The 21,935-nt window shown below is 39.1% G+C and overlaps 1 protein-coding gene across 24 annotated transcripts in view; it reads right to left on the bottom strand.

Moving 5' to 3' along the window:
- Window positions 1-21,935, bottom strand: part of ADGRL2 (adhesion G protein-coupled receptor L2) — a 314,082-nt gene that overhangs the window by 153,936 nt on the left and 138,211 nt on the right. For 3 of the 24 annotated variants that reach the window (XM_032117279.1, XM_032117285.1, XM_032117271.1), the window contains exon 1: window positions 3,822-4,797. The exons of 1 other annotated variant lie outside the window; for it this stretch is intronic. The gene's annotated coding sequence lies outside the window, so the exon portion shown is untranslated. Of the gene's footprint in view, window positions 1-3,821; window positions 4,807-5,304; window positions 5,423-5,536; window positions 5,709-21,935 lie in introns of those variants that run through there. 20 more of the 24 variants (XM_032117278.1, XM_032117277.1, XM_032117296.1 and 17 more) reach the window with 14 other exon arrangements.

Consider the following 21,935-nt stretch of genomic DNA (forward strand, 5'->3'; position numbering starts at 1 on the left):
TTATTTGTCATTAACTTTAGGCTTGGCACAATCCTCAGCAGGAGCCATACTACAAGGTAACAGTATTTTCTTACAGGTATGGCAACATTTTACGTGGACACAGGATGAACAAGGGCCTGCAAATACATAAAGTTTTAGTTCAAATTTCAGTAAAAACTTACGGTTGTGTTTCTGTGCTCTCTAGATGTCAAACAATTCTTTCTACTGTATGGTTATTATGATTTACATTAATTTATGACACACTACCTAGAAACATATTTCAAATAAAACTTTGATAAATATTTTGCCTAACTAGAGACTTCTCTCTCCAAAACCCTTAAGTGAAAATTATGGACTTTTTAAAAAAGCTGTACTTCTAACTGTAGTAAATCTTTTTCGTCACAACTATTCTCATTTAAAAAATCTCTATTCATCAAAATGTCATGTCTATATGTCGCATTTTTAGAATAAAACCAACCATATTATTACATACTATTAACCTTAAAGACTACAAACTCCTAGGACTATACTACCCTGCTTATTTAAATTTTAATAAGGGGCTTCCTTACTAGAGACTAGGATTCCTGAGTTACCCCCTTTCCTGACTTTATGCATTAAAAGTGGTAAGAGATAAATAAAACATTGAGAAAGCTTCTGAAGTGATCAAATAAGAACTAACTAAGCAAACTTTGGGTTTTTTAAAGCTTTCCTCTTGCTCATTTTAAGAAGGGAAACACCCAGAAGCCTGGTGTTAATGTCTCTGCTGATTGTGAAAATTGCAGCAATAAAAACTCCAACTGCTTGTTTTAAATTAAGACTTGCAAGACTACATGTGAGATCTGTATCTTTACATTAGTTTTTATAACATTTGGAAGTTTGGTTGCCTGCTTTGATGTTGGTCTATTAATGAGCAGGGGAGCCAAAAGCCAGGAAAAAAAATGTTTACTGGAAAGTCTCAAGACAAAACCTGAAGTAATTGGTTTGTTCTACCCCACATGATTCAACATCCTGATTCCCCCAACTACCAGCTCCCTAAGCTATCTGAACGTCTATGCTTTTTTACTGTTGCCAACACATAGTAACCCAAAGTGATTGAAAATGGCAGCTGAAGTGCTGCTGCAGCACGTTAATTTTTCTCTAAGTGGTCCAATTTTGTCATCTGAATGTTGAAAATCTTCTTTTTACTACTTTTTTACCTTTAGAGGTTCGTCGAATTTGGGGTTGCCGTCACATAAACCGAAGTGCAACATTTCCAAGACAATTTTTAAATTATCCCTAATAGCTGAAAGAATAATGCACTTTCTTTATAGCACTCTGCATTCAAAGCAGACTAGTTAACAGCAACTTAAGTGTGATAATGGCAATTACATCAATATGTTCCTTTTACACCACCAAAAGGTACTACTTTAGACAGCTAAAGACATTAGGTAAATATACTGCTGGAAATTACCTGAAAGTAATTATGTAATTTTAGGACCACTAAACACATCTATTTACAAAATGCCCAAATAGCCATGTCCATCTAGGAATAACAGAAATCTATATAAATTACTTGATCAACTGCGGTGTTTTTCACCAAGACATACCATATATACTCAGTTCCTTCATTACATGAAAGGAAACTGAAGCCTGAAATTGAATATCCTACTCTAAAGGCACATCACTTTCATGGCAGTAAAGCAACACTCCCCAAATGGTAAACCAGAAGAAAAAAAAAATTATAAAACAAACAAACAAACAAAACCCCCCAAACAACAGACCAAATGCTGCATATCAAGGACTTTAACCAACTTCTTAAAAACACAAAAGATGTGTTTTAGTATCTGTATCATTCAAGTAAAAGGTGTGGAAAGAAGCAATACGCAAGGAAAGCATAGGAAGTTCTTTTTTGCCAGAGATATAAACCAGAATACAGTTCCCAAGAAACATCTGGTCCCTGGAAAAGGTCCCAACTTATTGATGGATAACTGGATTTTGCTTGGCTTTTGGGTTGCTGGATTATGAATATTGATTTGCAAAGGTAATAAAAGGGTAGGCCAGGCCACATCCCCTTTCAAACTCAAGAAAACAGTAACAAAAGAATAAAAAACTATGAATATGTAATCTCATAAAACAACTTGCAATGCGATAAATGTTCTACACAGCCACCAAAACAGCACTCCTGCCATAGCTGGTTTCAAATTATTTATGATAGGGTAATACTAACCACAAATTAGGTTATCTTAGTAAACACAGTATCACTGATTAAATGAGATTACAAGAATTACTCATTTTCACTTTTCCTGGAATGAAAAGGAAATGGGAGCATATGGCTGGTGGTGATCAAAACTTCTTTTAAAACTCTCCATAAAAATATCTATTATTCCAGCCTACCCACCCGTTAAGGAGGGAAGCATATTTGTTTCAAAGGCCTGGAACCGAGAGGTCTTTTATTACAAGATTTCATTTGTTTTCTGAAGTAATTAGAAGGTCTTCCCCATTCAGCCCTCCACGCAGAAACGTGTAGGCCATACCCAGAGCATGAGCGCGGTAGAAAGGGCTTTCTATATCCCCCTCCCTGAGAGCAGGCATCAGAAACCACGCCACCGTGCCTGTCATAAAAGGTCACTTTTTTTCCTCGGAACAAACCATTAATCAAGAGAGTGTAATTGTCCGAGCGCTCGCAAGGGCTCTGCAGCGGAGGGACCTTGTTTTTCACTCGCATAATTGCGAAACAGCAAAAGTTCAGAAACATAACCCAAATCCACCTCCCCATTTTGCCCCTTTACAATTCCCTCTGCCCTTTGGGCCTCTTCTTGGAAGCAAATGGAAGACAAGCTGAAGTTTTCTCAATTGAGCCGGAGCTAAGAAACCTTTGATATGCTAATACCTTCCTTCAAACGGTAAGAATTCACACTTGCATTAATTCAAACAATTTCTGCAGAATGATGCGAAATGGCACCTCTTTTCGTGGCAAGCAACAAAAGGAGGGAGCCGGGGCTTCTGAGGAAGCCAAACAGCAGAACATTTGTTCCGCAGGATTCCTTCCGTCGCGCACAGGGGCATTTCTGGGCAAAGAAAACACACCTGAGCACCAGCAGAGCTCTTTACTTTCTGACAAACCGCGCTCAAATCCCAGCAGGGCCGGCGCAGACTAACAACAAGATGTTATTTTTAGAGCCAGACACAGCAACGGTGCCTCATGACACACTGTTTTCTGTCTCCAGATGGCCCCAGATTTCTACATGTGAAAATAAATAGAAATAAAAAGAAAAAAAAAAAGGGGGGAAAAAAAAAGTTGTTCTCACCCCACAGCCGACAAAGGGTAATTTATTCCTCTTCCCACAGCCACCCCCCACCTCGCACGGGCTGGGAGCCGGGCGCTCGGCAGAGTTACACAAATAAACCCGCAACAGGTAATTATTTAGCGAACGGATGCAACTTTGCGCGCTGCGCGGGGCGCGCCGCGGAGCGCCGGGCCTGCTGGGCGGGCGGACCCCGGGCGCAGCCCCCACGGCGGGGCGGCCAGCGGCGGCGGGCGGGGGCGGCGGGACCCGCCGCGGCTGCCGCAGGTCCCTCCGCAGGGCGCGGGGGGGCGGCGGCGGAGCGCGGCTGTTCCGCGCGGGCGGAGCGCGGCCGTGCGGAGCGGCGGAGCCTCCGCGCTGCCCGCGCCCAGAGCCGCGGGCTCACCGAGGGGCACAGTGCCCCGCCGGCGGCGGCCCCGCGGCAGCGGCAGCGGCAGGCGAGGCAGACCCTAAAGTAAGTGCATCCCTGCCGGCGGCTCGGCAAGGGAACATCCAGAAGTCAGGGAGCAGGCGCCGGCAGGAACGCGCGGCGAGGCTGCAACGCGGGGCTCCGCTTACCTATGTCTGGGAGCCGAAGGCGGGCCGGGGTCTGTGTCCCCGGCGGGACCCGCGGTCCGGGTCAGCCCGCCGAACGCAGGGTTGCGGGAGATCGCGGCGGAGTTAGTCCCGGGGCCCCGGCGGCGGCGCGGGAGCGGGCGGGCGGGCGGTGGGATGCGGCGGGTGCGGGCGGCAGCCGGCGCTGCGGCTCGGAGGGCTGGGGCAGCGCAGAGCAGGGGCGTCTTCTTCTCCACGCAGCCGGCCGGGAGGGTCTTCTGGGTCTAAGTCAACATTTTCCTGCAGTTCCCCACACTCCGCTCCGCAGGAAACGCGCGATGCAGCCAGGCTCCCGCACGCACGCACACAAGAAATAAATTCAATTAAAAAAAAAAAAAAAAAAAAAAAGCCGAAATGGGGAGGAGGACGGGCGCAGCGCAGCGTGTGCGCCCAGCCTCGGGAGTCCCTTCTGTGAAGCGATCAGGAGGCGATGCCAGCAGCTGGGGTAGCGGGGAACAACTCGAATGTTACAATGGACCCCCTCCTCCGTGTCTCTCGCACCGACCGGATTCACATCTCCCGGGATGACATTCTGGCCTCTGGCGGAGTGCGGGGCCGGCCCCTCCTCGGATTTTCTCCTCTTCCTCCCTGTGCTGCTGCCCCGCCAGCGACTGGAGATCGGGCGCCGGGCGCTGAGCGAGTAACGCGCGCGGTAATGGGAAAAACGCAATACATACACACACCAAAAAAAAAAAAAAAAAAAAAAAAAAAAAAAAAAAAAAAAAAAAAAATCCCAATGAATGTATGGCAGCCTCTCCGTGCTCGTGCACCGCTCCGTCTGCGGCTGGGGAGCGCCAAGTCCTGACACGGACTCTCCGCCGGCTCTGAACTGGAGTCACCTCCAGCCTCCTCCCCCTCCAATCTCCACCCCTTCTCCTTGCGCTCCCACCCCTGGGCTCAGCTAATCATATAAACATATTATCACGTAGAGCGGCATCGGCGAAGGACAAAAATCTCTCCCTTCCTGTCGTTTTCAGTCCCCCCCGCCCTTCATTCATTTGGTGGGGGGGGCTGAAGGCTAAATAGCGGCCGCTCGGCACCAGAGGCCGCGCAGACCGGCTGCGCGCTGGCGCTGCCCGCGCCGCCGCCGCGGCTGCCGAGGGGTGCGCACCGCCGCGGAGCCGCTCGCCCGCCGCCGCGGAGCCGCTGGGCGCCCCTGCCCGGCGCCTGGGGCCCCGGCGCTGGCCGGGCCTGGGGCCTGGGGCCTGCCGCCACCCCTCCCTTCGCCTCCCGGCGGCTGCAGGCGCGCAGGCCGGCCGGCCGGAGGCGTCCCCGCCGCACCTTCGTGCCCGTACCCGACCGCGCAGCGATGCCGCGCAGCCCGCCTGGTGCGGGGGCCCGAGCGGAGCTGCCCGGCCGGCTGGGCTCGCCGCGCCGTCCCGGCTCTCCGCACCGCAGCGCCTGTCCCCCGCCTCCCCTTTCCCGGCATCACCCAAAAATCGTTCACCGTCTGGGCGGGTAGCGAGAGAGAGCAGGCACGGCGGGAGGACGGGGGGTCCCGGCACCTCAGAGCCTTCACGGCTCCGCTGGTCCTTTCCTTCGCTGCCTCGCATTGACATGGCCCGGCTTCTGCCCGGCAGGGCCGGCGCGCCGAGGCACAGCGATGCATTAGGGAAAACATGTCAGGGCACGGTAAACAGCACTTGGAAGCGATTTAAAAGGATACTCAGTTGACTCACTGCTGTGCTCGGATACAAAACGCAGTCTAGTAGCGTTGTTGCATTCTCCCAAAAATCTGCTCTTGGAAACCAGGTCTGGGATTGTCAGTAGGGTTTGGGTTTCTCCTCTGTATGGATACAGAACGCTGAGGATCCGCTCTGACCTTTCAGGATGTGCAACATGAGCAATTCCCAGCTTTCAAGGTCAGGGAGAAGCAGCTGGGCATTAGCGAGGGCCAACGCCAGCGGGGAGCGCGGCGGGGCCGATGCCAGCGGGGAGCGGGGCCGTGTGCGCGTCCCACGCTCCGCGCCCGCGCGGGGTTGCGGTGACCAGAGGGAGCGACAGCCGCGGTCAAAGCAGCTCAGACTTGACCTGATAACTGCCCCCTCCCTTTGTTTGGGGGTTTTAGCAATCCCCTCCCTCGCTGCAGCACTGAAATGAAATCCTCTCAACTGCATTTACCCTCAGAATCGTATCTACTAGGCAGGACCACTTGGGGGTTGATCAACTGTTTTAGGTCCAAAGCACATTGACAATCCAGTGTACAACACCCCGCACCACAGCAGAGAATCAGGATCATTACCTTTGTTAATGGTAATGATTTATTTTTTTACTTAATCATTTTGATGTCTCTGCATACCTGTGCAATTTGTGTTTAGAAATTGTAGCATGTATTAAGAGAAACATGACACGTTAAAAGGAGACTGGATCTTGAAGAGCTTGTAATATGGAGTAATGAGAACCATAGAGCTGGTCCAGGGCTCTTCAAAACCACATTAAACTTTCAACAATGCTAGCAACAATCTTGGGGATGAATATTTAAAAGTCACTGAAATATGGGTATGCCACAGCCATGCTGGCCTTCCTCAGTTCACGGTGTCTGTCCAGGGGACTGGGGAGTGCAAGAACAATCTCAAGCTTTTAGGACCAAAGGAATAGTTCTGCCATAGTAAGCAGTACACCTTCCTGAGGCCTGTTTCAACTGGGTTAAATCTGCAAAATGTCTCAAAGCCAAACAGAATGGAAGGACAGATCATCTGTCTATGCAATAGTTTTGTACCTTCTGTATATAGTTAAAAGTATGGGTTACTGTGAGAGCAACATACAGCAAAAGAGCAGATTCTCTATTAAGTTCTTTGTGTATTCCTAATATAGCCAATTGCCCTTTCTCACTGAAAGCATCCTTATAAACACCTGTATAAATCCTAAATAACCCCTTATGCATTTCTAATGGAATTAAATTATACAGGCATTTTAATGTATTTTATTAGAAGCTGATTTTCATTGAAAGGATTGGATGCATCTGTTACAGAAACATGCTTAAAAAGAGGGTCATAGAAATATAAAGATATACATATTGACTTGCTATGATTTTACCAGAGTTTTAAATTGTATCATTAACAAGTCCTACTTTTTTCTTTTTTTTTTTAATAAATGTAATTGCAGATAAGCAGTGATAGCCCTGAGCTAACAGACTTTTGCTAAGTTGATGAGAACAGGATTTAGCCAGAAAACTGTTGATAATACAAGAATTATCTGGGGTTGATGGTTTTCCTTTGAGAGGACATGAGAGAGAGAGGTTCTTCTGTTTGTAACAAAAAAAAAGTCTGTTGGGTTCTCTAAATTTTTTTCTGCCCACAAAAAGATTGAAAAGAACTGCAGAACTAGGCTTTGTGCTAATATTTGCAGAAGTCAAAGTGAATTCACCTATGTGGATTCAAATGTAGGACTGAAGTTCATTTTCCCTCTTTTCATCAAAAACTTCTGGAATCATATTTCTCTCTACATGCAGAGATGGAGTTTTACAACTCTTTTACAATGGCAAGCTGTAAAACTGAGTTTTAAACAATTGGTAAAAATGCAGAGACCTTTTAGCATTTGTTTCGAAAACACATGTTTCCATTAATTCTCATTAAAATTGCATTAAGATATAAGAATACCTGGCAGAGGTGTATATTTTTTTGGCAAGTATAATACTATTATTTAAATGATTAATTTTACTTCCCATGAATCAGCATATGTTTCTTTAAAAGAAAAATTGTACACACATGTACCCAAGGCATGCTTAAATCCGATCCTTTAGTTTTTACTCAGCCACAATTATTGCCAGATTTGAATATTAATATGTAAGAAGGAATTATAACAAATCAAGTTCCTTTCCACTATTATGACTTCCTACTATTTGCTTTTTGACATATCCTTATAAATATGAATCTTATTCCATACAGACTCCACAGAGAAGTACAGACAAGTAGATTTTCCTTAAAATCTTGCTTTGCTGCAACAGTGCAAAATATCTAGCTTGAAAACACAACAAGAAATGTTGCAATCTTATCAAAATAATTTGCAAAATTTTATCCCCACTCTTTAACTAATGTTAAATTTGTATTATTTCATGTTAAGGTGTATATTCTGTGTGTATAGCTGTCCAGTTACTTTCATAAATCTGCTGGATGATGTCCTTGAAAAACTAAAAGCAAATCCCTAGTAATTTTTAAAATAATCACAATTGTGTATAAATTAGCATTTCCAGGGACTATGTGTAGGACAGTAACAACTGGAAAAGATTTAACTGTCAACTGTGTACTTGAAGGAGATACATCTGAGAAAGATGATTTAACTTGTGGCAAAAATTGGCCAAATTATGATGTCTGTAATATGATCTTATAGGCTGCTCTAGCTTTTTTTTTTTTTTTTTTTTTTTGGTCATAGAATTGCGTCTTACATCTGCCTATTCTTAAAAAGGTTAATTTAAAATGTTTAAATACCTCGATAAATAATACTTTGTATTGCCCTAAGTGTCAGTTCTCCCATGAGTAATGGTTTACACAGATTTTATGCAGCCTATTTTTTTATTACTGGAGTTTTATGACTGAACTTTAAATACTAGCGACTGACATTTCCTCTTATCTGTCTGTACTCCTGTGAATAACGTATCAATGAACCTGTAATTAGATGTAATGTTGGCAAAGACTGACAGAAGAGGTAGTAAATATATGTATGCAGTAACATCAGCTAAAATTGGTGTACTAATATACAGACACAGTTTAATTGCTGTGATGTAAAGACTTCATTTTTTTTCCATGGAAAAGTAACAAACCATTAAATAACTACCATTTCAACATAAAACAGAAAAGAGAAAATTTCGCTTGTTTTATTTAGGAAAATCCCCAATTAATTTTGCAGGCAAATTTATATAAATAAACTGTGAATGATACAAGCCATAATAGGAAATATTCAGTGTATTGCCTTAAAAGTTTGGAAATATATCTTGACAATTACCGGTCTTTTAAGCTAAGTAATTGATTTTAGTGTCACTTGGGGAAAAAAATGAAACCCATCAATAAAATAAGAGAATTCTGCAGCTGTTCCTAACAAATAAATGTAATATGAATTTGCATTTTGCATAGTTTACTTCAGTAATCAATTTTAATGACTCATAATCTATATCATTATTTAAGAAATGACAAAATCATTGACTTACTTATAACACTTGCTAATTGTTTTTAAAAATAAATTCTACACATGACTAAGGAAACACCCATTTCCACTTGCTTTATGTTAAATCAACATCTAACCACTCATGGTGATTTCATTCAAAGAAAACAGAAGGAACACATTAGCTGTGTGGTTAAAGAGATTGATGGGCTTCAAACATTTTAACCATGGATGGTTTTTTTCCAACTGTAGAGACGCATGTTTTTAATTTAAATAGCTTCAAGAAAATGAAGATCATTTTATTCAACAAAGCTGTTTTTTCTTGTTTCTTAGAAATTAATTTAATTTCGTTTAATTAAGTAATATTAGAAACAACCTTGTTCAGAGAAAATGCAGCTATGAAACAAAAGCATGTGTACACCACATTAACTCATATTCTGAAGCAGAATTTTGTATCACATTAAAAAATTAGAAGAGATCAATATGATTTTTGCCAGTAAATTTAGATGCAGTTTTACTGCAGTTTTTTTCAGCTACCTCTCCACTCTCTGAAGTAAACTTGGGGGAGCAGTGGAGCTCAGTGTTACTGAAGAAATACATTCCTTTGGAATTCAGGTATTTTGGATGTATGTTGGTGGAGAAAAGTTTACAGTTTAATGCTGCCGTCATTTACAAAGGCCGAAGAGTTTTCAAGACTGAGCTGTTAGGAGGCACATATTAGGACACATTTAAAAAGAAATGAGTTCAATTCCCTGTTTTCGTATGAAAAGCTCAGCACAGAAGCTTAAATGATCATCCCAGGAAAGGAACTGCAGTACTGAGCTTTTGGGGAAAGAGGTATGTCATGAGATCCCAATTCTCCAAATAGGTTTGCACATTCTAAGTTCCCTTTCCTCCAACTGCTGTATCTATATAGGCACACATTCTGCATTTGGGCAGCAAAACAATGTTTTGTTTTAGTTTTTTTTAAGGAGAGAAGCCCAAGAGAATACTAAGAAATTAAATAGATTTTTCTATTTAAAATAAATGCAATTTTCCCTGACAGGCAGGGAGCTCCTTCTCCTCCTCCCCTTTATGGAACTATATTATACAATTTGCCATGACTTTGCTCAGTCTCTGTAATTTGCAGTGAGAGAAGTACCCTATGTCTCAGACTGGCATGTGTGGTGATCTCTGAGTATTCTCACCATCTCTTCTTACCCTCTTGCAACCCTACTTCTTGATATAAAAGAATGGCAATAATTTGCTTTATTAAATTCCAATTGCATCTGGACTCCAATCTAGAACTTATATTTATTACATAGTGCTTTTAAGTAGCATATTACCTAGGTTTCTGACCACTCTTCCATTGCTTCTGTATCACAAAATGAAAGGTAATGCAAAAAAGATAAAGAATTCCAAGGTAAACCATTATATTTGCAAGTACGAATCCATGAAGGCTTTACTCTTCTTATCCAAACACCTTACTTAATCTGCACTGTTAAAATCCATATTCTTGATGGCACAGGCCAAGATTTGAGATGTGCACAGCTTTACAAACCCTTAAAGATTTAGATGCCTACACTGGGGTCAGGTTACATTTACGTTCTTGAGAAGTTATGGGATAAAATACATCAAATTCTTGGACCACAGGTCAGAACTCAGGTCTTCCAATTTCAATTGATTGCTGAAATCATTAAGCTACAGAGTCACATTCTCTCTGGTGTTCTCACTTTCTAGCCCAGTGACTCATGAATCATCTTCTGCCTGGTGGAAGACTTCAACAGGAGAAGTGGAGACTATTTCCGTCTCCATTCAGGTTGTGGGTTAGAAAATTGTTTACTTGGTGAGAAATGTGCATTTGAAACCCTTCAAGCAGAGGAGAGAACTGAGCCTGTTTCACACACTGGACAAGTCTCTAACTCTCTGCTAGTTGTAGAATAAAGCTACACCTTTAAAAGAAAGTGATGATTGCTGCTGGGTTTAGTGGGAGACTAACTGCATTCATGGGTGTCAGATGCTCTTAAGAGTTTGACTGTCACCTTTAACTGCTCATCTTTGTTTTACACAGAGCCTTAGCAATAATATAGATGCAGAGCTCCTTATTCTGGTTTATCTTGACTGAAGCAATATTTGGCATGAGGAGTATTACAGTGGCAGGAAAATTTGATATAAAAAAATATGGAAGTGCCTGTTGAACAGAGACATCTTCCCCAAGTGGACAGCATTTAACCAGAGTAGTCTTTAAACTTAACAGCTTAAATTCTTTCCATGTTTCTCTTTAGGAGTCAAGTTGCAGAAATTCTATACATTGCCTACATGAAAATCTGGTCCATAGTCATAATAATCAAGTTGAGAGATATGGTAATAGGTTATGAACAGGAAAGGACAGGGTGCTCACAATCAATCATGAACAGAAAAGAACCTCCCACTGGGACAGCCTCACCTCATGATTGCAACTTTCAAGTTTCCCTTACCAAAAGATGGGGCATGAGAGCCATATTTGCTTCCAAACTTGCATATTTCAGTTCACTTTTCCTGTTTTCCATGTCTCAATATGTGTTATTCTGTCAGAGAAAATGTTTAATTTTTAATTTAGAATTTTCAGTTGGTAGCTTTAATCATGGCAATGTTACTTGTGCTTTATATACAGTTATCTGGCTCTACCCATTAGTTCCTCATGCCAGTCTGGAAGTGCTTTAACCTCAGCTGATTGGTTGTACTTGGTTTGATTTTGTTATGTGGTTTAACACAAGGACTTGGTACCTTATATTTTTTTATAAGATTATATTTTTTCCTATTACTGATTGCCATTGAAATGGTGAAAGTTATGTGATTGGCTCCCTCTGGAGCAGATACCAGAGATGCATCATGGATCACTGGTCAGAGAGCCTAGACACAGCAGCAAATTCGGTCTCTCTCCCCTCCCCATCAACTTTGCACAGCAGCACTGCTTTGCAATCCATCTCAGCTGACATGAGCAGAGCATGGAGAGGGAGGCCCAGATTTGTTTCCAGGCTTACATCTTCTAGTTCACATTTTGTTGTGCTTGTTCTACATTGCCAGGTGTAACTCTGGCAGCTGTAAAGAACAGTCATTTTCCTTCACCGAAACTGCCTATAAAAGCCTCTGTTTCGGTAATGATTTGTTATATATTACAAACACCTGCAGCTTGGGGAATTAATATCACTAAGTATAGGGATCAAAGATATTCCACCTCTTTTTTTCTTTAATTAAATGATCATTTACTTTTGACAGACCTCAATGTTTTTGACAAATAGATTTGAATCTGATTGAAGGTATGGCTACGCCTTTCTAAAAACACTGCAGTCAAAGAATGACATTAGTACCATGCTCCTGTTTTGAGGAATGTAGATTGGCTGCTTAGTACTACTGGTAATTATAAATAATAAAATGTATTCAATAATTAATTAAGATGCTATTCTTCACCTTACTGTGAACACTGACTGCTGTTTGTTGACTACTCAGCACCAAAATATGATCTTTTTGTATTATATCTGGTAAATGATAGTACTACATTTAATATATCATTAAAACAAGACACTCAAACTTTTATGACATGCTTGGAAAGCAAAGTAGCAAAGAAAGCAAAATAGCCCCATATGCATTTACACAGGAATGGGAGAATTTTCTGCATATGCAAGCACTAAATATTACTGAAGAATAAACCACAAATTTGCACTGCTCCATGTAGGTACCCAGTTGCGCCTTTTGGTTTTCTCTTTCTGTGGCTCCTCTATATGGCTATGTCAGTTTAATTTGCTTTCATCAGAATTTTTGTTGACAGTAAAATTAATGTGCAAATTTCCTATCAGTTGTATATATTAATATAATTCCCTCTCAAATACAGTTCATTGAAATTAGCACTGCTAAGAGGTGGGATACATATTCATACAGTTATTTACATAAATCCCATTCAGCTTTATGTACCCTAAGCTTTAATGCAAAGTATCTACTACTGCAGGTAATTTTAGCACAAGCAAAACAGCACATAAGTGACATCTGACTTCCCACAGATTGGGTGTCTTTTAATAAAGAGATTATTTTAAGAGAAAAAATTCTGTTAGAAATTACATTTGTGACATAATTTTTATACATAAAATCTACTGTCTTTACAACAAAAAAATGTTGAAAATACTGATGTGTTTCTCCAAAAAATCACACACAATTGTTTCTTTTCAAATTACATAAATTGTGCATGATGCCTCATTTGTGATAACAACGTAAGATACTGTGTTAATAAATTAATAAACTTTTCAATAAGAACTTTATATTATGAAGCAACTTATATGACAGAGTACACACTAGACCAAAAAGTAACTTTTATAAAAATAAGTATGTACTGGGAATTGATTTATGTAGCACAGCATTTTTATCAGTTCTAGTGACAAAAATATCTTTAAAATCAGTTGCAATACGTGTATTGATCCGCAGATTATTTACTTGGATTTAGAATGCTAACTATAGGAAAAGCCATTAGGTCATTATCTATATAAGTTTAGGGAGTTCAGGCACCATCTATTCGTTGTTGTGAAAGGCATTTGCTACTAAAAATATAAGCTGGAATCTACTATGTGCAGGTGCAGATTCTACTTAGCAGTGCAGCTCTGTTTGTGTAAGTTTTCCCTGGTAAACAGAGGAGCTACAAGGTCACAAAACAGACAATGGCACGTCTCTTAGGCTTTACTGTACAGACTTGCAGTTTTTATATTTCTCTGAGCATAATGCTGCAACACATGACTTACAGCAGTCTCTATTTTTCACAATTTTCCAGTTAATGAAAGTAATGTTTAAATACTCTGAAGTTAGATTATTAACTTCTACAAAATAGAAACAGATGTGTGTCCCAGTATACCATTAAATTTATGATTTACATAGTATTCTTGAATACAGCTGAGCAGAGGCCAATGATTCTAATTTGCTCTAGATTTACAATAACCTGATCTGGTTTTTGTAAGTACTGAAACACTTTAAACAAAATTAGAAAGCCGTTGTGCTTTGTGTGATTAAAGATGCAATTCCCTTTGGGGTAATGAGAAGAGTTAGAACATGTTTCTTTCTTTATGGATGTTTCTATTATAAACACGAGTACCATATATTATGTATTTTTGTTACTATTTCCTTGCTTTTAATTATAAAATAAACTGATTGAGTCTTACTGGAGTTACACTGAAACAATGCCAAATTCTAGCTAAAAAATGCATACTGAGGTTCATAAAAATCCTTAAAATTCTTCTGAGGGCCTTAAGATCTTGTTAGAAAAATACTAGTTCCTTATAGCTTGCAGAATCCAAAACATCTCTGTGATTTAAAACTACACAGTTTAAAGAATTATTTAAAAAGCTAACACATTTCTCAGCTTATTATACTACGTTAATGCACAGCATTTTACAGGACAGAGTTTCTGTGTATTCATAGCATTTTACATCTGGAGATACAGATTCACTGTCTCTAATGGCAGAAATCACAACTGGAATGAATATTATTGTTTAAAACAAGGTGTGTCTATGGGTAGAGATCAAATTGTGTTGTTTTGACACTAAACACTGAAGTTTTTTAAAAAGAGGCAAAATGAGATTAGATCTGTCAGATATAAGTAATGCAGGAAGAATACCCTGTGTACGAATATTTAAAGTCTGTTTCAAAGATTCTGAAAATCAGAAGCTAGGCTATAAAGATTTAGGGATTCAACATTAGTTAAAAATTAGGTAATTCCAAATTGTAATCTGTGACTCCGTGGTCAAAAATATAGGTCATTTAGCATTGTAATTAACTTTTCACAGGGAAAGGTGTCATAGCAAGGAAGTGTATGCATCTATTTAATAGGGACTTTTTATAAGAATTTTTAAAACTACTTAAATTATTCTTTGCATATTGCACCCCAAAAATCAAATGGATTTTATGAACATAGAAGTAATGAACCAGACCTTTATTTTACATATTACCTGGAATATAATAATATTTCATGTATTATATTATTCATTTGCTATTTTACATAATGCATTGAAGATAATATAGGCTCAATATTATATACTCATTTTAAATCATAGTACAATATATGTATTTATATTTATCTTTACCTCTGATGAAATGTTTAATATTATTAATCCTTTCATTTTAATTATATATAATTAACCATCATTAAAACAGGAGCATTACCTTTTAATAAAAATTTAATCATACATTTACTCAAGCATGGGATCAAACTGCTACGCAAGGATGACATGCCTTAAAAGTGATTGAATGAATTCAATTTATTTGGTCACTCACTCTTCCAGCTCACTTAGAGATTGCCATCTGTGCTTCACTCAAGAGATCTGCAAGGGTAAGCTCCCACACTGCTACCCGTTGTTTGACGTGGGATTGCAGTGTTAGACACTCGTACAGACGGAGCTGCAAGCCCAGGGCTCAGCCTGGTGTTGCTCCAAGCTCAGGTTTCGGTTCCAGCAGTGCCCCCTGATAGCTCTAGCATATGGCCCCTACAGGGATTCTTGTTCTGGGCCGGGGCTTGCTGTAATGGAGCACTGGTAGAGTTACTGACCCGGGCAGACTCGTATGCACATAGCTCATTTTAAGAAAGGATGAGGATTGCTATGGATTTTTTTTCTGGGGGATCTGGCAATGGCAACTGGAATGAAAAAATGGTAGGAGAAAGATTTTTCAACATACATTGAGGCTGACGTGCATATAACTGGACAAATTTTGTGGTTTCCTCTGAACTTTCTGGGAAATTTTTCTGTTAAACACACAATTACCCATACACAAGGCATCAGGCTGACAACAAGAGATTGGCAAACACTGTAATTAATTCAACTTTAGGTTGTGTCTAGGGAAGAATTAATATTTAAAATTGTTTGTTTCCTTCTTGAAAAAATTAGTATGGATATGGAATAAATTATTGGTAGGAATGAATGGCATCAGGACATCAGAACTTCATACTTTTCACCCGTAACTTAACATAAACTGAGGCCCCTCTTCTGCAAACACACATGTCTAGGTCAGCAAACTTCTGCTGAACCAAGACCATATCCCCAGTCCTACAAATACTTATTCCCAACAAAAATATTAACTTAGAAATCAAAAATAAAGGCAAATGTGTCACCTTGTACTAAAATTAGTGGGGAGTTTTGGAGAAGTTTTTAATTGTCCTGATAAATTCATACTAACTCACTGAGGGCCGGATTGTGGAATTGTGTTTGCAGCAAATTGTTCTTCAAGAAGCCCTGTGTGATTAACTTGGGAGGCTGGAGGTAAAAACTGCAGATGAGAATTCCATATGTCTGAGGCAAAGCACCTGAAAGGAAAACTCACAATTTAATGACAGAGCATGGGATGGCCATTATAGGAATATATTGTATTGATAAAAAGGGAAAACACCTGGTCAACAAAGGTTTTGCAATATTTTTTCATATTAGTTATTTTAAAGTCATATTAAGCTGTCAGAAGACTTCGGTTCATTATGAACACTCTGTTTCTTAAAGATGCTCGGTGAGTCTGGATGCACTTAGGATAATTTATTTTCCAATCAACTCTGAGTTGCCCAGACTTACTTCTGTTGAAGTCAACTTTTATTTTTCCAAAGAGAATTAAATCAAGTTTAATTTTTCTTCAAAAAGAAACTTAGTTATGTTTCTTAATTGTCAATTTTCTTCACACAATTATTGCACGACAAAATTTTCAATAAATTAACACCCAATAAATTTTGTGATTCCTTATATTAAGCCCACTCTAAAAACATTTGTCTGGTGCAATTACTTAACAACTCAGAATAAGTGGGAAGTTCAAAACTGTATTTATATTAATTCTGAACCTTCCCAATGTAGTTTAAAGTTAATATCCAAAAATACATTTAAATCGAAAAGGGGACTGTGTTTTAAATGTTTCTGGTATTTTAAATGGCTGGAAGGCTTCATACTCTGAAAAAATATTAACTAAAAATACAATGGACTCTTTCCTATTCTTTTTTTTTTTTTATTTTGAAGGGGTGTTTCATATTAATATTGACATGGATAAGACACTCCAACAAACTTGAGATGGATAACAAGGCCATTTTGCAATGGCTCTTTTGTTGAACAGTGAAAGTGTGAAGAGAAGAGCAGCATTGGACTATTTGGTTCCTGAATATTATTCCTCTTGTCACTCTCTATTGCATAAGATTCCAGTCAGAAAGTTTAAGTGTCTAAAATCTATAGACTGCCTGTTTTCAGAAAATGCCAGAACAGAGATTTCAGTAAAAACATGTAGGAAAACTTTCCACCTTGTGACAAGACGTTTTTACTTCTGCAGAACTGGTCTTCATTGAAGAGCTGCTGTCTTCATTATTTAATTTCTTTGTGGAGCTTACAGTCAACATGATGCCATTGAGTTCTTTATTTAATGTGTTTCAGAGCACAGGACACCTGCTGACTTCTTTAATAACGAGTTGTCCTCCGTTGGCTTATATGTGAAAACTGTTCAGCAGAGGCAAGTAAAGAATAACCTTAGACATTAAGACTGATTCCATTAAAAAATAAAATAAAACTATGTCCAGGCTCCACACCCAAACTCCCTAAAATAAATTTGCAAGGGCTTTTCACAGCATGGAATTCAGGCGGGTTTTTTTTTTTAATTGAATTCTGTTCTGTGTAAGTGCAGCTCAGTGGAATTCAATTTCCATGTAGGCTCCCAGGAAACAAATACATGCTAAGTATTTTTATTGCTAATGTCTCGGATTTAGTTTCTTAAGTATTTTTTAGATTTGACTGTGGACAGAGTTGCTAATGTTTACCGTAACACAGGGCTCTGTGACTCTCTTTGGAGAAGGGACTCTTGAAAAAAAAATTGGCTAAAGCACAGAAGTTTAACAATGAATAAATACCAAGGCTTTGTATTGTATTAATAAGGATCAAATTCTACTTCTTTGTACAAATCCTATGAATTCAATAGAAAATCTCCATATTCCCAATTCAACCTATATTTTTTTGTCCCACTTTAAAATATCTTCCCTACTTTGTTGGAAGCCTCTTTCACACCTTGTTAGAAGTATGGGGTTGTACTGTTACAGATGATTCAGGAAAGCCCTACCCTCAGTCCTGCAGTTTGTAAGGGAAGTAACCCCACTAAGATCAATGAGCCCTGCTCTGAGTAGATGGTAACTAAAACAAAGAAATCAGACTTTGACCAATTACTTTTTCATAATTGGCCTTATTCTGCACTCATTCACATTTCTCCCATAATTCTTTCCCTTCTGCTGAAACACATTATTTTACCACAACCCACCAAACTCAGGTGAAGAATAAAAAGCATTGCACAAATGAAAACTATGCTCAGGCACTGTTAACTCACACTCAGATTCTTCTTCAATAGAATATTTTTGAAATGCTTTTTGTTTTACAACTATAAAGAAAACTGTTGACTGATAAGGCAAAATGTTAAAACAATTAACTGTTTTACGTTTTTTATGTTAACCCTTTATTTTAGTCAAAGAAACACTCTGAACCAGAGGTTCAGCCTTGTTAGTTATTTTATGTTGCAATCAATAAATTAAGCAGTCTTTATCCACGCTTGGTGTTATGTGAAGGATACTTGTCTGATGAAGGCACGTGAGCTCCCACCTCAGATTCTGTCTGAGGACCTAATCCAAAGTATGCCCAAACCTCTATTAGAAAACAGACCCTGCTTGGTTTTAAATCTGCTTCCCTTTTCTCTACGAGGAAATGTCTCAATTTACTATATTGACTACTATATATAGTCTATATTATCATTATGCCCATGCCTCTATATTCTATATTGTTTATTATCTATTGCCTGTTTGTATTATATTGTTGAAGAATCTTTAGGTGTTGGATGAATGGAATTATTATTTTGTAATTGAGTATTTTTAGTAGGTAAGTTTGTTGACACATGTAAGGTTTATTAATACTTTTGTTAGGTTTGTCAGGAAATAAGGATATGGTAGAGATAAATGTCTTTTTAAAATCCATCTTGTAACAAGTTGTGCACATAACCTCTTTTCAATTTCTGCTTACGAGTAATCATTTTTATATGTGTTTAAATCACATTTCAATTTTCTGTAGACACAGTTCTTACTACATAACATATACCATTGCTAGTTTTGCAAATATGTTTTCATTATTACTTTGTAGAACTGAGACAAAACAACAGCTATTCTGCAGGATGATAGCAATGACTACCAAAGGATTCAAATCAGGATGGACACTGGAGAGCACACAGAGCAAATGGCAAACCTGTCCCAAACAACTTCTGTAGCATTGCCTCCTTTTGAAATTACACAAGTTTTACTTTTCAGTCTTGGTGGGGGTTGAATGTCATGGGAATGGGGGGAGGACACCAAACCCCACAGAAATCCCCAAGCTGAAGTCCAGCAAACCACCACCACCGTTTCAGTGCCTGATGCAAGGACAGATCTACGGGGCCACTGTGCCCTGTACCTGCCTGCAGGTACAATCCACCAGAGAGATGCTGGATGAATTTAGGTCTGGCAAATGTCAGGCAAAAATAATTGTGAACACATCCTGCCTAGGGACTTGTGTGGGATTCAGGCCTGACTTCAAGCCCAGCAAGGAGATGCGAGCAATGTGGGTGTGCCCGCACTGTGGCCAGGACAGGCCCTTGGTCCTTGCCCTTCTGTGCCATTCCCCACAGGCAGCTGCATCAGGGTGGCCTTGGAGGAAGGCTGAAAACTTCAAAGATGTTTTGTCACAGTTCATCTTCCTTTTATTTTACTGTAATTCTGTATGGTGTGGCTAAGAGGGTCACAGACAGATAAAATGAGACATATTTTTTTCATTTCAGCTCGTGTCTCTTCTTCCTGTGCTCCATACAAGAATTTTGTAGCACATAAGGAAAAATGTTTATGTATTGTCTAAATCAGTCTAAATGAAATATTAAAGGTGACAATCTCTTTAAACATTACTGATCATTACTTACAAAACTATATTTTAAAATTGTGAAAACAAATGCTTTGACCTTGTGAGCTATGGAAATATTTAAAAAACAAATCTGCTCTGCTTTTTTGGCTAATAGTTGTGATTTGCATAGTTGAACCTTGAATGTAGTCATAAATAGCTACAGAATCCATCTTGGCATGATGCCCAGCAATGTTAGGGTGCCAGACAAAAAATCAGGTCAACCACTTACCAAGTAAGTCATTCTGTCTCAACAAGGTGATGTCTAACAAAGAAGCTACAAGGCTGAAGACAGCTAATATATTCAGCTGCTGTTCAGAAAGACAAGAACTTTTCATTTATCAGGATAATCTAATACTCATAATCAGTACACCAAGTGAACTCCCTCTTGTAAAAAAGTGAGAAGGCCCATCAATTGTTTTTGCTAATTAAGATGAATATTATTCCTGTGAAATGAACCAAAAAGTTCTGTGTAACCATAATCCCAATAGAGATCTATAATCTCAAAGAATAATTGCAGAGTTTTAATTGAGAAGAAATTGAGAACTATTTTTTGTCTTTTTCAGTTTTTAGCTGCAGCTGTCTTCTGTGTGTGTTAGTAGGTCTTTTATGTTCTCAGTTTATCTGACATGATTTTCCCTATATTAAAACTTGTGGAATTCAAAATTTATGACAAAATGTTTATATATTTGATGAAATGCTACCACTAAATGGCACATATTTAGGAATAATTTGAGGTAAAGGATAATTTATTAACATATATAGAAAAAAATCCATTTTTAGATTAAAATCTAGATGTTATGACTACTCATGGTAATGTGCATTTAATCTTTATACATTAAGCAGAGATAGAGTTAGAAATGAGAAGGTAAGTGTATTTTCTTAAAGAGATATTAATTATCTATTTAACAATTTATTTTATTCTCTGATATTTATCTTGGTTTTAAGATTAAAAGAAAGCCTTGCCATGTTGAAAGGAAGTAATGTGACAAAGCTCAGTTTCCCATTCTTTAAACAAAAGGTACCCGACTTGAAAATACATTTATATTTGAATTAATATTTACATAAAGGAAATCCATAATCAACAGAGTAACCCTGTACTCCCGGGCAAGTCAGAGAAAATTCATTGAGGTGTACACAGTTATACGCATAAAAATTAATTCTACCCAAAATAATCCATTACTGTCTTTGTTGTAGTAACCCTTAAAGTCCAAGCTTTTGTCCTATCAACTTCACTTATAGTGTAAATCATATATTTGTCCTCAAAATAAAAATAATTATAATTTCACTTAACATGCAAATTTAGAGTTATAAATTACCTCAGATCAGGATGCTGGCTGAATACACTCGTTTTCATGAAAAAATGAAACGTTCTGTCTCTCTTCTTCCCTTCCCCCAAGCCTTCTTCACAAAATCAGCCTCAGGCCAAAATGGTTTTAAGTAGACTAGAGCTGCTGGTAAACACTTACCTTTGACAATATTTTTGTCTAATGAACATTGCAGAGAAGGGTGTATGCAGTGCAAGTGTCTGTCTGTGGCTGCAACCTTCATACAATCCTTGTGCCAAGGGCCCACTGCTAATAGGCAAATATACACAAAAGAGGCAGGCCCTTTGATGGTTTAATCCCAAACATACTTAACTGTCACATAGTTAATCTTTTAGATTAAAAATGCCTCTTGAGTTCTTCTTGAACATTTTTATGTTTGTGGATGAAAGAGGTTAAATGTAGTTCTCATGCCTGTTTGGACTGTTCTTTTATTTTTCTTTTTTACTTCCCCTCCACCCCTAGTTCAACATGACTTTTCCCTTTCTTTAATCACAGCTATGCCCCTGAAGGATCTGCAAGCATGATAATTCTGAAATACCCCATTCTTTCCCCCTTAGCAGGCAGGTAAAAGTGCATTACAGACCTTGCCAAAGCAGAACTCATTGCTGTTATCAGAGGGGTAAAGCTACAGGTCAAAACCACGTGCATCCAAACAGCTTCACCTGCAGGTTTTACTTTCCTAGAAAAAAGTTTCAAAGAACAACCAACTCTCCATGTTGATCAGAAATAATTCTTAAAGGTCATCA

The sequence above is a fragment of the Corvus moneduloides genome, chromosome 9 (assembly GCF_009650955.1).
Source record: "Corvus moneduloides isolate bCorMon1 chromosome 9, bCorMon1.pri, whole genome shotgun sequence".
In the NCBI taxonomy this organism is placed as follows: Eukaryota; Metazoa; Chordata; class Aves; order Passeriformes; family Corvidae; genus Corvus; species Corvus moneduloides.